The sequence below is a fragment of the Zingiber officinale genome, chromosome 1B (genome assembly GCF_018446385.1).
Source record: "Zingiber officinale cultivar Zhangliang chromosome 1B, Zo_v1.1, whole genome shotgun sequence".
In the NCBI taxonomy this organism is placed as follows: Eukaryota; Viridiplantae; Streptophyta; class Magnoliopsida; order Zingiberales; family Zingiberaceae; genus Zingiber; species Zingiber officinale.
The window spans coordinates 159,126,709-159,144,910 of NC_055986.1; the positions used below are offsets into that span (position 1 = coordinate 159,126,709).

The 18,202-nt window shown below is 40.4% G+C and overlaps 1 long non-coding RNA gene and 1 pseudogene across 1 annotated transcript; one reads left to right on the forward strand and one right to left on the reverse strand.

Annotated features, from left to right (window-relative positions):
• Window positions 1–5,623: 5,623 nt before the first annotated feature.
• Window positions 5,624–17,802, forward strand: LOC122043732 (annotated as a pseudogene).
• LOC121986248 lies at window positions 13,467–13,961 on the reverse strand. Its single transcript, XR_006113366.1, has 3 exons — window positions 13,943–13,961; window positions 13,759–13,860; window positions 13,467–13,666 (listed from the first exon to the last, which is right to left on the reverse strand). It is a non-coding gene; the product is annotated as an uncharacterized LOC121986248 (long non-coding RNA).
• Window positions 17,803–18,202: the final 400 nt, after the last annotated feature.

The window sequence follows — 18,202 nt, forward strand, 5'->3', positions numbered from 1 at the left end:
GCCTTCTTCTCGTCGACTGGAGTCTGTTGATGAAGCAGCAACTTCACGGATGATGCCAACAGCAGCTGATCAACCAGTCGAGGGAAGCTCACACGAAGCTTCAGCAAGGAGGAGCTCAGCAAAGCTCAAATCGCAGTAAGGAGGAAGAGAAAGAACTAGAAGTCCCTGTAGAGGCCCTCAGCATCTGATTTATATCTGCACCTGCGAAGAAGAAGACAAAGAAGAATCCAGAAATCTAGTCGTTGAGTCACAACGGCTAAGCCTGGACCGATCAGGCTCCATCCTGATCGGTCCAGGAGGACCCTGATCGGTCTGTGGACCGATCAGGCCCTAGGCTGATCGGTCCCCAGACCGATCAACCAACTCTCTGTGAGAGTTGGCTTCGAAGCCTGATCGGTCTGTGGACCGATCAGGCTATAGGTGGATCGGTCCACAGACTGATCCCCCTACCTTTTTCTGCCTCCTGATCGTTTCCTGATCGGTCTGCAGACCGATCAGTTAACCCACAGAAACATTATGTTTGGTTGCTGATCGGTCACCAGACCGATCCAGACAATCAGAGTATCACTGGATCGGTCACCAGACCGATCCAATGCCTTAGAGCTTCCCAGCCCTAAACCCTAAAGCCTTCCTGGTCTAGAGAACGAGCTACTGAGCCCTCTCTGACTTAGTCCGGAGAACGAGCTACCGAGCCCTCTCCGACTTCCACGTCCGGTCCAGAGAACGAGCTACCGAGCCCTTTCTGACTTAGTCCGGAGAGCGAGCTACCGAACCCTCTCCGACTTCATCCGGTCCAGAGAATGAGCTCCGAGCCCTCTCTGACCTAGTCCGGAGAACGAGCTACCGAGCCCTCTCCGACTTCCACGTCCGGTCCAGAGAACGAGCTCCCGAGCCCTCTCTGACCTAGTCCGGAGAACGAGCTACCGAGCCCTCTCCGACTTTCACGTCCGGTCCAGAGAACGAGCTCCCGAGCCCTCTCTGACCTAGTCCGGAGAACGAGCTACCAAGCCCTCTCCGATTTTCACGTCCGGCTCCCGAGCCCTCTCTGACCTAGTCCGGAGAACGAGCTACCGAGCCCTCTCTGACTTCGTCCGGTCCAGAGAACGAGCTCCCGAGCCCTCTCTGACCTAGTCCGGAGAACGAGCTACCGAGCCCTCTCCGACTCCATCCAGTTCAGAGAACGAGCTACCGAGCCCTCTCTGACTTCCCATGCCAAGCTTCCATACTTGGACTTTTCCCCGTGCCAAGCTCCCTGCTTGGTCTTTTCCCGTGCCAAGCTCCCTGCTTGGACTTTTCCGTGCCAAGTCTCCATACTTGGACTTTACCGAATCAAGTCAACTCAAGTCGGGTCAACCAGGTCAACCTTGACCGAAGGTTGCACCCACAATCTCCCAAGTTTGTATTCTTGTCAAACATTAAGATACAACTTTTATATTTTCGTCAAACATCAAAATACAACTCGAGTCAGGTCAACTCGAGTCGGGTCAACCAGGTCAACCTTGACCTAAGGTTGCACCAACATGTTATACATAATCACGTTATCAACTATAATAGTTATATGTTTAATTTATAAAGCTTATCAACCAAGGAACCATTGTCAATCAACAATGAATTTAAGAAAACACGAAATATTCTATTTCAAATGAACAAGAATAACCTAATTTATTTAAATAAGAAATTGAAATTAAGTTCTATTTAAAAGATGGTACAATAAATGCATTTTTAAAATCCAAATAGACATTAGTTCTTAAACAAAGCCTAACAATATATATGGACTCAACTTTAACATTCTTTCCATTCTCCGTATAGATGTATCTTTCACCATCAAGCAAAAGGCGCCTCAGTCTCTCCTCCTCTTGCATGCAATGAGCTATAAACTCATTCAATGTCCACTTTCCTTTTGAGTATTATATGAAATTTTATAAGTAGTGAACCGTGCAGGCAGAGACATTAAGATAAAATGCATTAACATAGACTCAGACATTTCAAGTTTTAGTGCTTTTAGACTTGTGGCGATATTGAACATTTCCATAATGTACTCCCTGATGTTTCCTTTACCATTATACTATATAGTTACCAACTTTGAAAGACGTGTGGTAGTCTTGACCATTTTGTTTGCCATGAAACAGTCTGTTAACTAGCTCAGGAAACTCCTAACATCTTCTCTCTCAATAATAGAGCATTTAATTGGTGCCAGAATAGAAAGTATCATAATACTTAGACTCATATGATTCGATCGTTCTAACTTATCAAATTCAATCCACTGCTTTATAGTGCTTGCATTAATCAGGGATTTGCAGGGCAATTATGTCTCAATGCATAGTCTAAGTCCATGAAGCAACCCAAGACTAGGATAACATACTCTTTCCATTCAGCAAAGTTAGAATCAGTTAGTGTGGGGATGTTATTAATACTGATAGTTATTGATTGCAATGAAACTATAAGAGTGAAAAACTATTATAAGCTCACAATTTAATTAAAGTAAGAACAAATATAAGTAGATAATAAAACATAAAATTATGCATAAAAATAAAATTTAAATTCATAAAAATTTGCTCTTTATGAGATACTAAATATAATATTATATTTTACTTTTTGGACTAAAATAAAATTTGTCAACGGTACTTTTTGATAAAACTCAAATTTAATTTAGTTGGTCACATAATATGTTTTCCTTTGAACTGACCTCTTGTGAGCATAACTAAACACTTTATATGAGTTATATATATTGGTTCATAGCTCACAACAGCCTTAATTAGCCACATAATATGTCTTCCTTCAGGTCAACATATTTTGAGCATGATATGAACAAAAATAAATATTGTTTGATAGTTGTAAGCTACCCTTAAATATATATCTGGCATAAAAGTAATTTTTCTTTGGATCAACATAGATATACATCTATTAACATAAAATGCACTAAACCTACCTAAAGTGTTTTCCTCTTGAGTGACACAATAGTTCAATTTAGTAGTATTTGTGTAGATAGATGTAGGAAAATCCTAAGAACTCATATCAAATAAATAAGTACTTGATCAACCTTAATAGCTCAAGTTTGGAGATATCAGTTAATTGGTATCATATAACATTTGATTGATATCAACCAATTGATTGCCTTAATTGACTTGAAAGCCCACTTTATTCGATTTTAGAACCATTGATCGATTGGTAATGTGTGTCAATCGATTGGTATCACCCAATCAATCATGCTAATCGATCACAGATCCTTTTGTGTTAGACATCACACTCATCAATCGATTATTGATTCATGGCAATCGATTGATGATCACCAATCGATCATCTTAATCGATCCAAGAGCCTTCTGTACTCTACTTTCAAATTGACAATTGATTACTGAAAATTAACAATCGATTAACATAAATTGTTAATCAATTGGTAGCTTTAATTGATTGATCTGAATCGATTTTGAGTCTAACCACAAGGCCATCAACCGAGTGGTGTAAACAGCTTCAATCAATTAGGCTGATCGATTCAGCAACCTTCTGTGTCCAACTCTTTAATCAGCAATTGATTGATGCTTAACACACAGTGGATTACTAAAAGTAATCGAATTAGGTAATCGATTAAAATTCCTATGTTTGATCTTGTCATCCCAAACGATTGATGAAATTCACTAATCAATTGGTGTCAATTGATCAATCAGGTTAATTGATTCTAGATGATCCAATTCGATGATTTTGGCTTGGCAATCAATTGTCTGAACAAGGTAATCGATTAAGCCATCGCAATTTGACCTAAAATTAGCTCAAACACGACGATTCTTCCCGAACACAGCGACAGATCACTACTGTTCTTCATGTTCTTCACAAAAATGGAAAAACTTAGGAAAAATATGCCGATCTTAGGTTTCTTGTACAAGTGTTTCGATGATCAAATACTAAAAGAAAACATAATTTAGCATGAAAATAATAGATCGATGAAAAACCTAACTTTATTATCATGAAACATGAAGAAACAGTAGGGGTCTGCTACCAATTGATTGAAATTATAATCCTTAAGCCTCATGAATTCAAGTAAATCGAATAAGAATTACAATTTCCAAACATCAATATATCTAGTTTCATTGAAGCATGACATAACAAAAGAAAATGAATAAACTATAAACGCCAATGAACCTAATTGCAACCGAATTACCATTGCGGTAAAATATCATCTCCTTATACATGAGATCTTGAGGAAGAAGAAAAAGAGCTTTTAGGAGAAACTAGGGTGAAGTGCTAAGAATTAATGAGGAACGAAGAGTTACGTCAAAATGTCCTAATCTAATGGGACCATTAGCTCCTTATATAGTGAATCTGATCTATTATTATCTCATACATGATAATATATCAGGTTAAAGAATTCTATATAATTAACCCATATTTAATAATCTGAATCTCAATAAATATTCTTAAATGAGTTTGATTTAAATTACAATTAAGCGCACAAAATATAGAGCAGAAGTAGTACTGGAGCATGTTTACTTGTGTTTAAAAGAGACAAAAAAAATTAGATAGAAAACCAATTCGATTTATCTGTCTAATTTTTTGTTTAAAAAAATTCAATTTTATTCCACAGAATTTCAATTACACTTTTTTTTTGAAAAAAATGAATTTTATCTCAATTTTCTAAACAGTTTAATCAGAAATAGCGTCAAATTGAACTTCTAAAAATCATCTTTATTTATTTTTTCCAATTTCAACCCTCAAAATATTTTAAACCTAAGTAATCTTAAAATTTTAATTTTACAACTCAAATTTTATTTTCATTTGGTATTCAAGTTTTTAAATTTTCATTAAACTATTTTTTAAAATTTAATATGTGGATAAAAATTAAAAGAGTGTACCTAATTATTTGAATTGTCAAAGGGCTTCTTATGTTTTTCATATCGAAAATATTTTTATTTCGATGTAAATGTAAGGGCTGTTATATAATAATTGCATTTATCGTAACACTACTATTAAAGTAAATTGTTTTTTTAGTTTAATTTAGTCAAAAAAAATATACATAAAATAATTTTAAATTTAAAAAATATTTTAATAAGTTGGTAAAAAAATTAGACTGAATTAATAAAAGTATCATAAAATAAAATTATTATAGTAGGCTATAATTAAAATTATTATAATAGCGACTAATTGACTATTACAATTATAGTAACCATTAATTAGTTTCTACAATAGTTACAACAGTCATCAATTAACAACTACAATTATAATAATAATTAATTAGTTGGTACATTATTATAATAACTAATTAATGACTATTATAGTACTGTAACAATTATTTAATTACTGTAATATTGTTATATCAATTATAAATGACCACTCTAATAAAGGTATAATGATTTTATTTTATTTTTTAAAAAAATAATTAACTTTAAGTAATTATAATTAAGTTAATAAAAAAATTTAATACAAAATTATATCATATATGTCATAACGTTGGAACAGAGGCATTCTTTTAAATATTTTTTTTAAAAAATATTTTTTTGCTATTTTCAAAAGGAAATACAATCACTGATTTGATATTTTAAATTTATTTTACATAAATATTAATATTATAGTTGTATTCTATATAGTTTTCTTATATATGAGAAGTGCAAGACGGACAATTTCACAGAAACATGACGCCTCACGGGAAGGACTCCGACGGCGGCCTTCCCACCGCCCTTTTGCACAACCTCACGAGAAATAAGCGCCGGGCGTTCTTGCTCTTATCATCCCTCCTCAACCTCGCTGCCTTAATCCCAGCCATTGCCGCCAAATGCTCCTCCCCCACCAGCACCTTCGGGGCAGACGCTATCCTCCACAACTCCTGCGCCGGCACCCGCTACCCTGCCCTCTGCCGCTCCGCCATCTCTTCATCCCCTTCGCTCCTTGCCTCCATCTCCTCCCACACCGACGTCATCCTCGCCTCCCTCAACCTCACCCACTCCGCTGTCCACCGCTCCATTCTCCACGTCCATAGCCTATCCGCCAGATCCAACTGTAGGAAAATAATTCGGACAGCATGGCCACGTTTTATTCTCGTTCATGATTTATTTAATTTTTATTTGATATTAATCTTTCCTATTTTAGTGGGATGAGTCATCCTATTCTTATGGTTAAATCTTATCACTTGAGTTGTATTTAAAGGGGTCGAAACTGTGAAACAAATCATATCTTAGAATTAAAGTTTCTCCAGTTTCTATTTTTTAGTTATTTATGCATTGCTTTCCACCTGTGCAGTTTTTCTCCCCTTGCTACTGTGTTTTTTTTAGTGCTACGTGTGGTGTTTTTTTTTTCCTTTTCCTGCACCCTTTGCTATTCATCGATTCTGTGCCAACACTTGGTATCAGAGCGTTGGTAGTATAAGACATCCAAGAATCTACGATTCTATAAAATGTCGAGCATCCCAGTAAAGGAGAACGGCGGAGTGCCATTTCCCTATCCGATGCTAAGTCCTCATAATTACACTGTGTGGGCGATAAAGACAGAGGCGATCCTTGATGCCCAGGGAGTCTGGGAGACGGTGGAGCCAGTGGAAGGAGCCCAGGTGGATGCAAAGAAGGACAAAAAGGCACGCGCATACATCTTGCAGTGTGTCCCCGAAGACATCCTTCTCCAAATTGCAACAAAGAAGATGGCGAAAGATGTCTAGGACAGCCTGAAGACGAGATATCTTGGTAGTGATCGGGTGAAGAAGGCACGTGTACAAACGTTGAAGAGCGAGTTTGACGCCCTCCGGATGAAAGAGACCGAGACGATTGATGAGTTTGCTGGCAAACTCAGCGCCCTAAGCAGCAAATTCTCCACCCTTGGAGCCACACTTGAAGATTCCTCGTTGGTAAAAAAATTGCTCGATTCTGTCCCTGATAAATTCTTCCCTATTGTTGCCGGCATTGAGCAGTTCTACGACCTTGAGTCTATACCATTTGAGGAGGCTATAGGGCGACTGAAGGCGTACGAGGAACGAACGCTTCGATTACGCAGCAACACCAACGGCACTGAAGGAGAGCTCCTACTTACTCATGCCGAATGGCAAATGCGACAAAAGGGGAGTAGCGTGGACACTTCGTCAGGAGGCAAGGAACGTGGGTCCAACAGCTCTAATCGTGGCAAAGGGCATGGGCGTGGGCGTGGGCGAGGGCGCGGTCGTGGTCGTGGTACACAGCGCCAAGATAGTGCAGGAGGCACTAGCGGCAACAACAGTGGCACTCGTGACAAGAGACACATAAAATGCTTCAATTGTGAGAAAATGGGGCATTATGCGTCTGAATGCTACAGCAAGCGTCGTGGAGATGAGGCTCACCTCACTTGCGCCACGGATGAAGAGCCAGCACTAATGATGACCATGTTCCACGAAGAATCTCAGCGGCAGGGTACCATTCTGCTCAGTGAAGAGAGGTTGCTACCGGAGGTGTACCGGGGCGTCAAGAAAGGTGAAGACAAAGACGTTTGGTACCTTGACAATGGTGCCAGCAATCACATGACTGGACATCGCGAGAAGTTTCAAGAACTAGATGAAACTATCACCGGGAGGGTGAGGTTTGGCGATGGATCAACCATTGAGATCATGGGCAAGGGGACGGTTGTGTTCGAATGCAAGAACGGCGATCAGAAGACCCTCCACGAGGTATACTACATTCCGAAACTTTGTAGTAATATCATAAGCCTTGGTCAGTTGACAGAAGCTGGGAACGAGGTGCACATGGAAGGAGATACCATGAAGGTGATTGATAGGAGCGGGAAGCTCTTGATGCTGGTAAAGCGAACGCAAAATCGCTTGTACAAGATAACCTTGAAGACATTCAAGCAAGTCTGCCTCCAAGCAAGTCTAGAAGACCCCACCTGGTTATGGCATGCAAGGCTCGGACATGTAAACTTTCATGACTTGAAGCTATTGGGGGAGAAGAAATTGGCGGTTGGTGTGCCACTATTGCCCCAGACGAACAAGCTTTGCGAGGTGTGTGTGATCTCCAAACAAGCAAGATCGTCATTCCCGCACCAAGCAAACTTTAGAGCGACGAAGCCGTTGGAACTTCTCCATGCTGATATCTGCGGGCCAATTTCACCAAGTACACTTGTTGGTAACAAGTATTTCTTTTTGATTGTTGATGATTGCACAAGGTGGATGTGGGTATTTGTCTTGATAGCAAAGAAAGATGCATTCCAAGCATTCAAGAAGTTCAAGTCCGTGACGGAGAACACGACTGAGTACAAGATCAAGACACTTCGGACAGACCGTGGCGGTGAGTTTCTATCCACGGAGTTCACTCGATTCTGTGAAAATGAAGGAATTGAGAGGCACCTTTTGGCTCCCTACACACCCCAACAGAATGGCGTTGTGGAGCGTCGTAACCGCACAGTGATGGCTATGGCAAGATCTCTCCTCAAGAGTACACATATGCCGACAAGGTTCTGGGGAGAGGCGGTTAGGCATGCTGTCTATCTGCTAAACCGTCTCCCAACTAAAGCGCTAGGAGAACGTACTCCATTTGAAGCTTGGATGGGGAGAAAGCCACATCTTGCCCACTTGAAGGTGTTTGGTTGTATTGCCTATGCAAAAAATACAACCCCTCAACTTAAGAAACTTGACGACAGAAGCTCACCTATGGTATACTTAGGAGTCGAAGAAGGCTGCAAAGCTCATCGTCTATTTGATCCAAGGCATAACAAGCTACAAGTAAGTAGAGATGTAATATTTCAAGAAAATAGTGAATGGACATGGAACGCAGGTGCTGATAAAGAAGACTTACCTGAGTTTGTGGTGGTGAATGCATTCAACACCGACGAGGTGATTGTTACTGCAGACATTGAGGCAGCGGCGGAAGATGTCACACCATCATCAAGTCTAGCTACCCCATCTTCGACAAGAGCATCAAGTCCGTCTACACCATCATCGAGCACCCAAGCAACTACCTCACCCGAGTCTCATGAAGGGCCAGTCCGTTATAGGTCCATTAATATTGCCGATATCTATGCCAACACTGAGGAAATAATTGGTATTGATGAAGAGGAGAATGAGGTAATGCTGATGATGTCAGAAGAGCCGACCTGTTACCAAGAAGCTGCAACCGAGGCTTGCTGGTACGAAGCAATGGAGGAAGAACTGAAGACCATTGAGATGAACAAGACCTGGACCCTAACTGAGCTCCCATTAGGCCACAAACCTATCGGCCTAAAATGGGTGTTCAAACTGAAGAAAGATTCAGCTGGAAAAGTGGCCAAGCATAAAGCAAGATTAGTTGCTAAAGGCTATGTGCAAAAACAAGGCATCGACTTTGAAGAGGTATTCGCATCTGTCGTTAGACTTGATACTATTCGAGTCATTCTTGCACTTGCAGCAAATCAAGGCTGGGAGGTACACCATCTAGACGTGAAGTCGGCATTTCTGAACGGAGAGCTGGAAGAAGAAATATATGTCACTCAACCAGAAGGGTTTGAAATACAAAATCAGAAACACAAGGTGTACAGGTTATCCAAGGCTCTCTATGGACTGCGGCAGGCTCCACGAGCTTGGAACATGCGGCTGAACAGGAGTTTGAGAGAGCTCGGCTTCAAAAAATGCAATCAAGAACATGCAGTATATACAAGAGGTAAAAGAGAAGCTAGTATACTTGTTGGAGTGTATGTTGACGATCTCATCGTGACAGGAAGGAGCACAGAAGGAATAAACAAGTTCAAACAACAAATGATGACAGAATTTGAGATGAGTGATTTGGGTCTTCTCTCCTACTACTTAGGAATTGAAGTGGAACAACAGAAGAGCCGAATTTTACTTAGACAATCAGCCTATGCCAAGAAAATTCTATCTCAATTCCAGATGGCAGACTGTAATGCCACAAAGCAGCCGATGGAACCCAAGACACAACTGCATAAAGACCTGGAAGGGACTCCAATTGATGCCACGGAGTACAGGCGCGTCATTGGCTGTCTAAGATATCTATTACACACACGGCCAGACCTATCATATTCTGTCGGCATGGTGAGCAGATACATGGAAAAGCCTACAAGCATGCATCATAAGGTGGTCAAACAGATCCTCAGGTATTTGAAAGGTACAATCTATTTTGGACTTGCTTACACAAAGGGACCCCAGGAAATTAGTATATTCGGCTACTCGGACAGCGATTTAGCCGGCGATCTCGACGGGAGGAAAAGCACAAGTGGAATGACTTTCTATTTTAATGAAAGTTTGGTGTCCTGGAATTCACAGAAACAGAAGACAGTGGCGCTTTCATCTTGAGCGGCAGAATTCATGGCAGCCACAACTGCGGCCTGCCATGCTTTGTGGTTGAGGAGTCTTACTAGCGAATTAACCGGTGAAAAGTCAAAGCCGGTAACGTTGTTTGTTGACAACAAATCTGCTATAGCACTCATGAAGAATCCAGTATTCCATGGTCGAAGCAAGCATATAGATACAAGATTTCATTTTATCAGAGAATGTGTTGAGAATGGACAGATTGTGGTTGAGTTCATTAATACTGGAGAACAGCGAGCTGATGTATTGACTAAAGCACTGCCAGGAGTGAAGTTAGCTGTCATGCGACAACTACTCGGCGTTCGTGATTTAGAGCCATGTCAGAATTAGGGGGAGTAAATGTAGGAAAATAATTCGGACAGCATGGCCACGCTTTATTCTCGTTCATGATTTATTTAATTTTTATTTGATAGTAATCTTTCCTATTTTAGTGGGATGAGTCATCCTATTCTTATGGTTAAATCTTATCACTTGAGTTGCATTTAAAGGGGTCGAAACTGTGAAACAAATCAGATCTTAGAATTAAAGTTTCTCCAGTTTTTATTTTTTAGTTATTTATGCATTGCTTTCCACCTGTGCAGTTTTTCTCCCCTTGTTACTGTGTTTTTTTTTAGTGCTACGTGTGGTGTTTTTTTTTTTTCCTTTTCCTGCATCCTTTGCTATTCATCGATTCTGTGCCAACACCAACCTCACCCCTCGCGATCGCACTGCGCTCGGCGACTGCCTCGACATGTTCGACGACTCGCTCGACGACCTCCGAGACGCCGCCACCCACCTCCGCTACCTCGCCGTCGCAGCAGCCCCTTCCGCCTCCTCCTCCTCCAATATACCCGACTCCCTCTTGGTCGACCTGGAGATCCTGGTGTCCGCCGCCATGACGAACCAGGAGTCCTGCCTCGACGGCTTCTCCCACAGCCAGAACAACCGCCGCCTTCGCCAGAGCCTCGTCGCCGAGCTCACCCACGTGACGCACATGTGTAGCAACGCGCTCAGAATGATCAAGAACCTCTCCGTCAATGGCGGTGGCTGGAGGCGGAGGACGATGGGGCGGAACAGGGAGGCGTGGCCAGAATGGATGAGAAAGGCCGACAGGCGGCGGATGGAGTCAGAGGAAGTAGCGGCTGACGCGGTGGTGGCAGGGGACGGAAGCAGAGACTATAGAACGGTGCAGGAGGCGGTAATTGCGGCGCCGGAGAAAAGCAAGAGGCGGCACGTGATAAGAATCAAAGCGGGGACGTACGTGGAGAATGTGGAGGTGCCAAAGAAGAAGAAGAATTTGATGTTTGTCGGTGATGGGAGGAAGACGACGGTGATAACCGGAAACAGAAATGTGAAGGACGGCTGTACAACTTTCCGGTCGGCCACGTTAGGTGAGTCGCTACTAATTCACTTCGCTCGGGCCGGGTAATTTAATTTCTATAACCGAAATAGATATAACAAATTTTTAATATATATATAATTGGTGGAGGAAACTCGTGTATTTGAACATGATTAAGGACGACTCGTTTGTTTCCTCCAGACATTTCGCATCCACATATAATAGGTAAATTGGACTATGATGTTAGGCAATAGTTAAAAAGAGACCTGTCCAATTTCAAAGCATCCTCGAGTGAGTCGTCAAACTATTTTGTGAAATTATTTGGAAATATTTTAAAGGGTAAGTTTGAAATTATTTTAAAAAATTAATTTTTGTTTTGCCTCAGCTGTGGTGGGGAATGGCTTTTTGGCCCTTGGATTGCGTATCGAGAACACGGCCGGCCCGTCGAAGGACCAGGCGGTGGCGCTCCGCGTCGTTGCAGACCTCTCCGCCTTCTACGACTGCGACATCGTCGGCCATCAGGACACGTTCTACGTGCACTCGCACCGCCAGTTCTTCCACAGCTGCCTCGTCCAGGGCACCGTCGACTTTATCTTCGGCAGCGCAGCCGCCAACTACAAAAAAATTCAGCATTAGAGACGAAAAATTCCGTCGCTATTCCGTCGCTAAACTAGTTTAGCGACTGATTAGCGACGAAATCATTGCGTCGATACAAATTGTGTCGCTGGCTGTATTTAAAGACGGAATATAAATTTCGTCGCTAATTAGAGACGGAATATATATTCCGTCTCTAACTTTAGCGACGGAATATATATTCCGTCTCTAAAATATTAGAGACGGGAATTTAATCATCAGTCGCTAACAATAAAATCCTCTCTCTGATTTGATTAAAATTACGTCTCTAATTAGAGACGGAACGTAAATATTCCGTCTCTAATTAGAGACAGAACTTAAAAATTCCGTCGATAGACATCGACATTTCAAACAATTTCAGGGCAATCAGCGACGGAAAATTAAAGTTTCGTCGCTAGATATCGTTATAACAGTATTTTTCATGGTGAAATTAGAGACGGAATTTTAAAATTCCGTCTCTAATACCTGGAGATTTCAGCAGCACATTTCTGTTCCTGCAGTCATCCTTGTTTACATTTTATAATAATCTAAACCATCACATACAAACAACACAAAACTCACCAAATAACAATACATTCATACAAAAAACTTTATCCAAGCACAAAACAATAATCCAAGCACAAAACTTAAACTAAACATCCAATCAAAAAACATAGATAAATATCTAAACATCTCCAACCATAAACACCTGATTGTATAGTACTACAACATCTGAAATTTAAAATCACAATACAACACCATCTAGCAAAGAAAATCCAATCCTAAGCTAGCAAGTAGTAATCAATCCTGCAAAAATATTAATACGATAGATTACTAATAAAACAAAGAATAAACTAATTCACAATTATGAGTAACATATTAAATTTAATATTATGAATTTATTTTACATACCTGAAAGCTAGTTTGGTTATATGATGATTGTGTTGTATAGGCATCAACGTTCCTGAAAAGATATAATACAATGTTAGACATAGTTTCATTAGTGAAAAAAAAACTTAAAAAGTTAAACATCAAGATACCTATCACAATCTATGGATCAGGAGGATTATTAGGGTCTTGAGTCTCCTGAGAGGCAAAACGATGCGGCGTTGCACTCATTTGATCCAAGAAGGCCTGCATATCCCGCCTAATTTTCTCAAGATCCAATCGGGATTGCCGCTCTACTCGAAATTCAGCCTCTAAGGTCGAGAGTCGAGTCTTCAAATCTGGGTTTTCCTGTTCTAAGACGTCTACTCTAGCAGATGATTCAAATGCACTCAATGATGTGCTGGGACGACCCCTGGCCCTAGGAGCCATCGCTTGATCATATACAACTCTCGCCTGAGCCCCAAGACCATATAGGGTGGAGGTCTTTTTCCTTTCACCAACCACATCATAATAAATTTCATTTATCTGGTCAGTGGATAGAGTCTGCTCCTCACCTCCCTCTAAACTAGGCTGAGACGCCTGTGCAACCCTAGCAGCAATTTCTTCCTATTTACATTAAAAAAAGTATTGTCAGATATTTACTAAAATGATAGATAATCATTGTTAATAGTTATATATATTCAAGTGTAGAATCTTACGTCTAATGCCGATGATCGACGATCTATAAAGTTGCCATCTTTTGACTTGTGTGTCTTGGTAAATATCTCCCAACAAGTAGGAGGTCGCTGTAGATCATGTTCCTGAATATTAAAGAATGTAAATAATTCCATTGATATAGTCTAGGTACAAAACTCTTATAGAATTTTAAAATTGGAAACTAACCAAGTCTAAGGCATGTTCGACGATCGATCGGGATCCTGCGGTATGTTTTGTCGCTCCGGTACTAGGGCCAGCCAGCTCACTCATTCTATTGGCTCGAGCTTTCATTGCATTTTCCTGCCATCTGTCTGCAGCCCAAATGGCTCGCCATGCATCCCAAATGTTCTCAGGTACATAGGATGGTTTTATTCCCTTTTGTCTTGCTTTATATAGCATGTCTTTGTATAGTTTGGCACAAGCTGCGTTCCAGGTAGCATAAAATTCTGCCTCGTGCTCTGTCTCCCAAGTATATCTTTTCTGCAATAATACATTCACAAATTATTATAAAAAACATAACAAAATCATGATAATTAAATTGGCTTACCAAAAACTCATCGTAATAAAATTGCTTCATATTTGGGTCTACCCGCTTCCATGTAGTACCAGCGGGACTAAATCGCTCTTTAAATTTCGAGGTGATGTATGCAGCTACTCTATGACCATCTGGGGTAAAACTGCATTTAACAAATAAAATAAACCAAATATGTTAAAAAAATAGATGCAGCGAATAAGACTAATAACACCAATACTTACCAACCCCCGATTATCCGTAGAACAATCTGGCCACCAGCATCAGACATGTCTATATCTGTAGAATTACATTATAACACATACGCATGCACACTAGGTTTAATCAAACAAATAATAATGACTAATAGAGTAAGACAAGTGATATAACTATGAATATTTAGATCTAAAATTTAACTGAACAATGCTTAATCTGGATATATAACAATTTTAATTATTAACATTTTGGAGATCCTCCTCACTAGACTCTGTATGTTCAATAAGCTCCTCACTGCTGGATATTTCTCCATCATCTATCTCCTCATAAGGTACATTAACATCTACAAGTAATTGAGATGTTGATTGAATCTGAGAATCTACTGAATATATCTCTACTGTATCATTTTGAAATGCATCGTGGTTTTGGTACACGATAGAGTTGGGCATTTCTATGGTAGAGCGTGGCTTTGTTCGGCAAACTGCTAACCATTCACTAGCTTTTCTCCTTTTTGTGGGATATTCAAGATAGAAAATCTGCCCCGCTTGTATCGCAAAAATGAAAGGTTCATACTTGTTGAAGCTTTTGTTTGCATTTACCTCAACTAAATTATAGTTTGGATGTATTCTGGTACCTGTTCTTGGAGTCGGATCATACCAAGAACATTTAAATAACACACATCTTTTGATGGGTAAAGCAGGATAGTAAATAACACACATCATACCAATAAGGCTCTCCATGACAGTACCAGTTGTAGTAATTTGGAACAAATCCTTTTTTACATAGATGTACTTTGACAGTATCCTCGTCATGAAAAGCTTTATTTCTACATTTGGAATTATTACACGGACAACGTAACATGACACCATCCATACATTCTGGATGACTCTTCGCAAAGTTCACAAACTCTTCAACTCCAGCATAATAGTCATCTCGGATAAATCTATTTTCTAATCTATTGTACATCCAATCTTTGTTCAAGTACATTGAAACTTGTAGGTAAAAGAAGGAACCCCCGAATGGGAAAAGATTGCAAACGAGGCTGCAAGGACAATTCCTGGAAGGGAAAATGGAGGGAATTGTGACATCAAAAATCTAAGTACAGGCTCAAAAGTGTATCTTCCAGTATTAGTGGAAGGAGCAAATACAAGTACAGGTGATATGCACTTTTCGCAAGGAGATGGTGAAATCACATTTTGTGGAGCAATACAAATGAGTGGATTCCTATAACTCAAGTAACTATTCAAACTCTCAGTTGCATTCTTGTTTATATGATTCTACATATACATGATTTCAATAAGCATCAAATATGAAGTCATAAAAGAAAATTTAACCAAAAGCAAGAAATATGGTAGAAATGAGTACAGTTGTTGAACATAACCATTGAGCAAAACTGGCATGTGATGAATTCCAAAAAAGCTTGAAGAATAAATTTCCCATTGGCACAATGGCACATTAAGAATACTCAAAGGCAAGCATGTAAGGAGATAATCATTAGTATCTTCATAGCTTAGTCAACTTAGAGTGTTAAGAGTGTTTACTCTTATCAGTAAACAAATATTTTCATATCGATGAGTGCTGGCCGTAATGCTTTTGTGATATGCATTTGTAAGTGTTCCAATACATTTGAAAACAACCATGGTGAAAAAAAACAATGAATGTGTGAAGAATATGAATTAGTAACTACTTCAAATTTATACTGAGACTAAAACATTGTTAGTATCTTTAAAGGCGGACATTGTTTTTACTGACTTGTAATATGTAGGTGTGAGATCATAAGAGGTGGCACAACAAAAAAAAGTAAAAGAAGGAATTGTGGTACTAGATTAATAACTTAGTAAGTATGCAATTAATAGAATAGAGGTACTAAGTATGCAATTAATAGAATAGAGGACCAACCAAAATCATACCATGAATACAAAATATTAAGTATATAATTAAGAAGTTGTCCTTAACTACTAAGTCCATGCTAAGAGTCTAAAGTAGGTATGTTTCACAAGAAATCAATTATTCTAACCTAAAACTACAAGTAAGAACCTAGTAAGAGGCATAAAAGTTCTCCAAATCTCCATTTGGCAATCAACATACAAAGAAAGCAATTCTCCAAATCAAAATTCTCTAAACATGCTTAAAGAGAGACATTCAAATTAAATGAGATATAAAAATTACCAGAGGAGTAAACTAGCTTAAAGAAACTGGCTTAAAACTAAACCTAGCAAAATCAAATGAGGAGATTACCGATCACACTTCTAGCAAGGACTTGGGAAGGAGACGAGCTGCTGCGGAGAGGAGATGAAAGCACCGCTGCGTTCTGTGGAGAGGAGAAGGAGACGAGTGAGAAGAGAAACCAAGGTGGCACCGATGAGAAGAGAAGACGCGCAGAGGAGAGGAGAAGGAGGTGAGGGCGTAGCTTGCTGCGAACTAACCGAGAGGGAATTGAGAAGGAGACGAGCCGCTGCGGAGAGGAGATGAAAGTAGCGGAGAGAAGGAGAAACGCGAGGAATCGCCGACGAGAACACAACGCGCCAGAGAGGAGCGCGAGGGTTCTGTTATGTGCCCTAAATCGCGACATTAGCGACGAAACTATAAGTTCCGTCGCTAATTCTTCGTTGTCTAATATAATTTCATCCCTGATTAGAGACGGAATCAAAATATCTGTCTCTATTTATAGACAGATAATTTATTTCCGTCGCTAATATTTACAGATTCATTTTTTTCCAAATTTAAAACGGCCAAAATTCTCTAATTAGAGACGGAATTATACTTCCGTCTCTAATTAGAGACGGAACTATAACTCCGTCTCTAATTCCGTCGCTAAATGCTATTTTTTTTGTTGTGCGCCGTCTTCCAGGACTGAGACATCCAAGCGCGCAGACCAGACCCCGGTCAAAAGAACATGATCACGGCCTCCGGGCGCAATGACCCAGACTTTCCCACCGGAATCATCATCCACCATTCCCGCATTGCCGCCGCACCCGACCTCGCCCCCGTCGCCGCCTCCTTCAAGACCTACCTCTGCCGCCCCTGGAAGATGTACTCCAGGACTGTTGTTCTAGAGTCGGAGATCAGCGACGTGATCGAGGTCGAGGGTTGGCACGAGTGGAACGGGTCCTTCGCGCTTGACACGTTATACTTCGGGGAGTTCCGGAACACCGGTCCCGGCGCCGTCACCGGAGGCCGAGTAAAGTGGCAGGGGCACAGAGTGATCAGCAACGTCAGCGAGGCGGAGGAGTTCACTCCGGGGAACTTTATCGCTGGCGCCGACTGGCTGAAGGCCACGGGCTTCCCCTTCTCTCTGGGATTGAGCACGAATCAATAATCATTATATGCTGCATGCAAGCATTTAAACTCCTTCATGTTGCCATGCACACTATGATCAATTAATTGAGGTATTATTATCTAATTATTATATTGTAGGATCAATTGTGGTTTCGTGTGGATTTAGAAAACTAGTTGATAGGGAGGTGAATAATGACATGATCTCGATCAATATCGATATCATATAATGTCTTCTCGATGTAATTTGTTGTACCCGGGGTCATGATATCACGATAGGATATTTAGATTGTCATTCAAGTATTCTCGATTCGAACTTCATCTATAGTATATTTGTAAAAATTTTTCCTCCAAATGAGGGGCGTAACCAAAAGATACTGAGCTTCTGAACTGACCACCACGTATGCTTCTCGATTTACCTTAATGGTCAATGTAAAACTTCC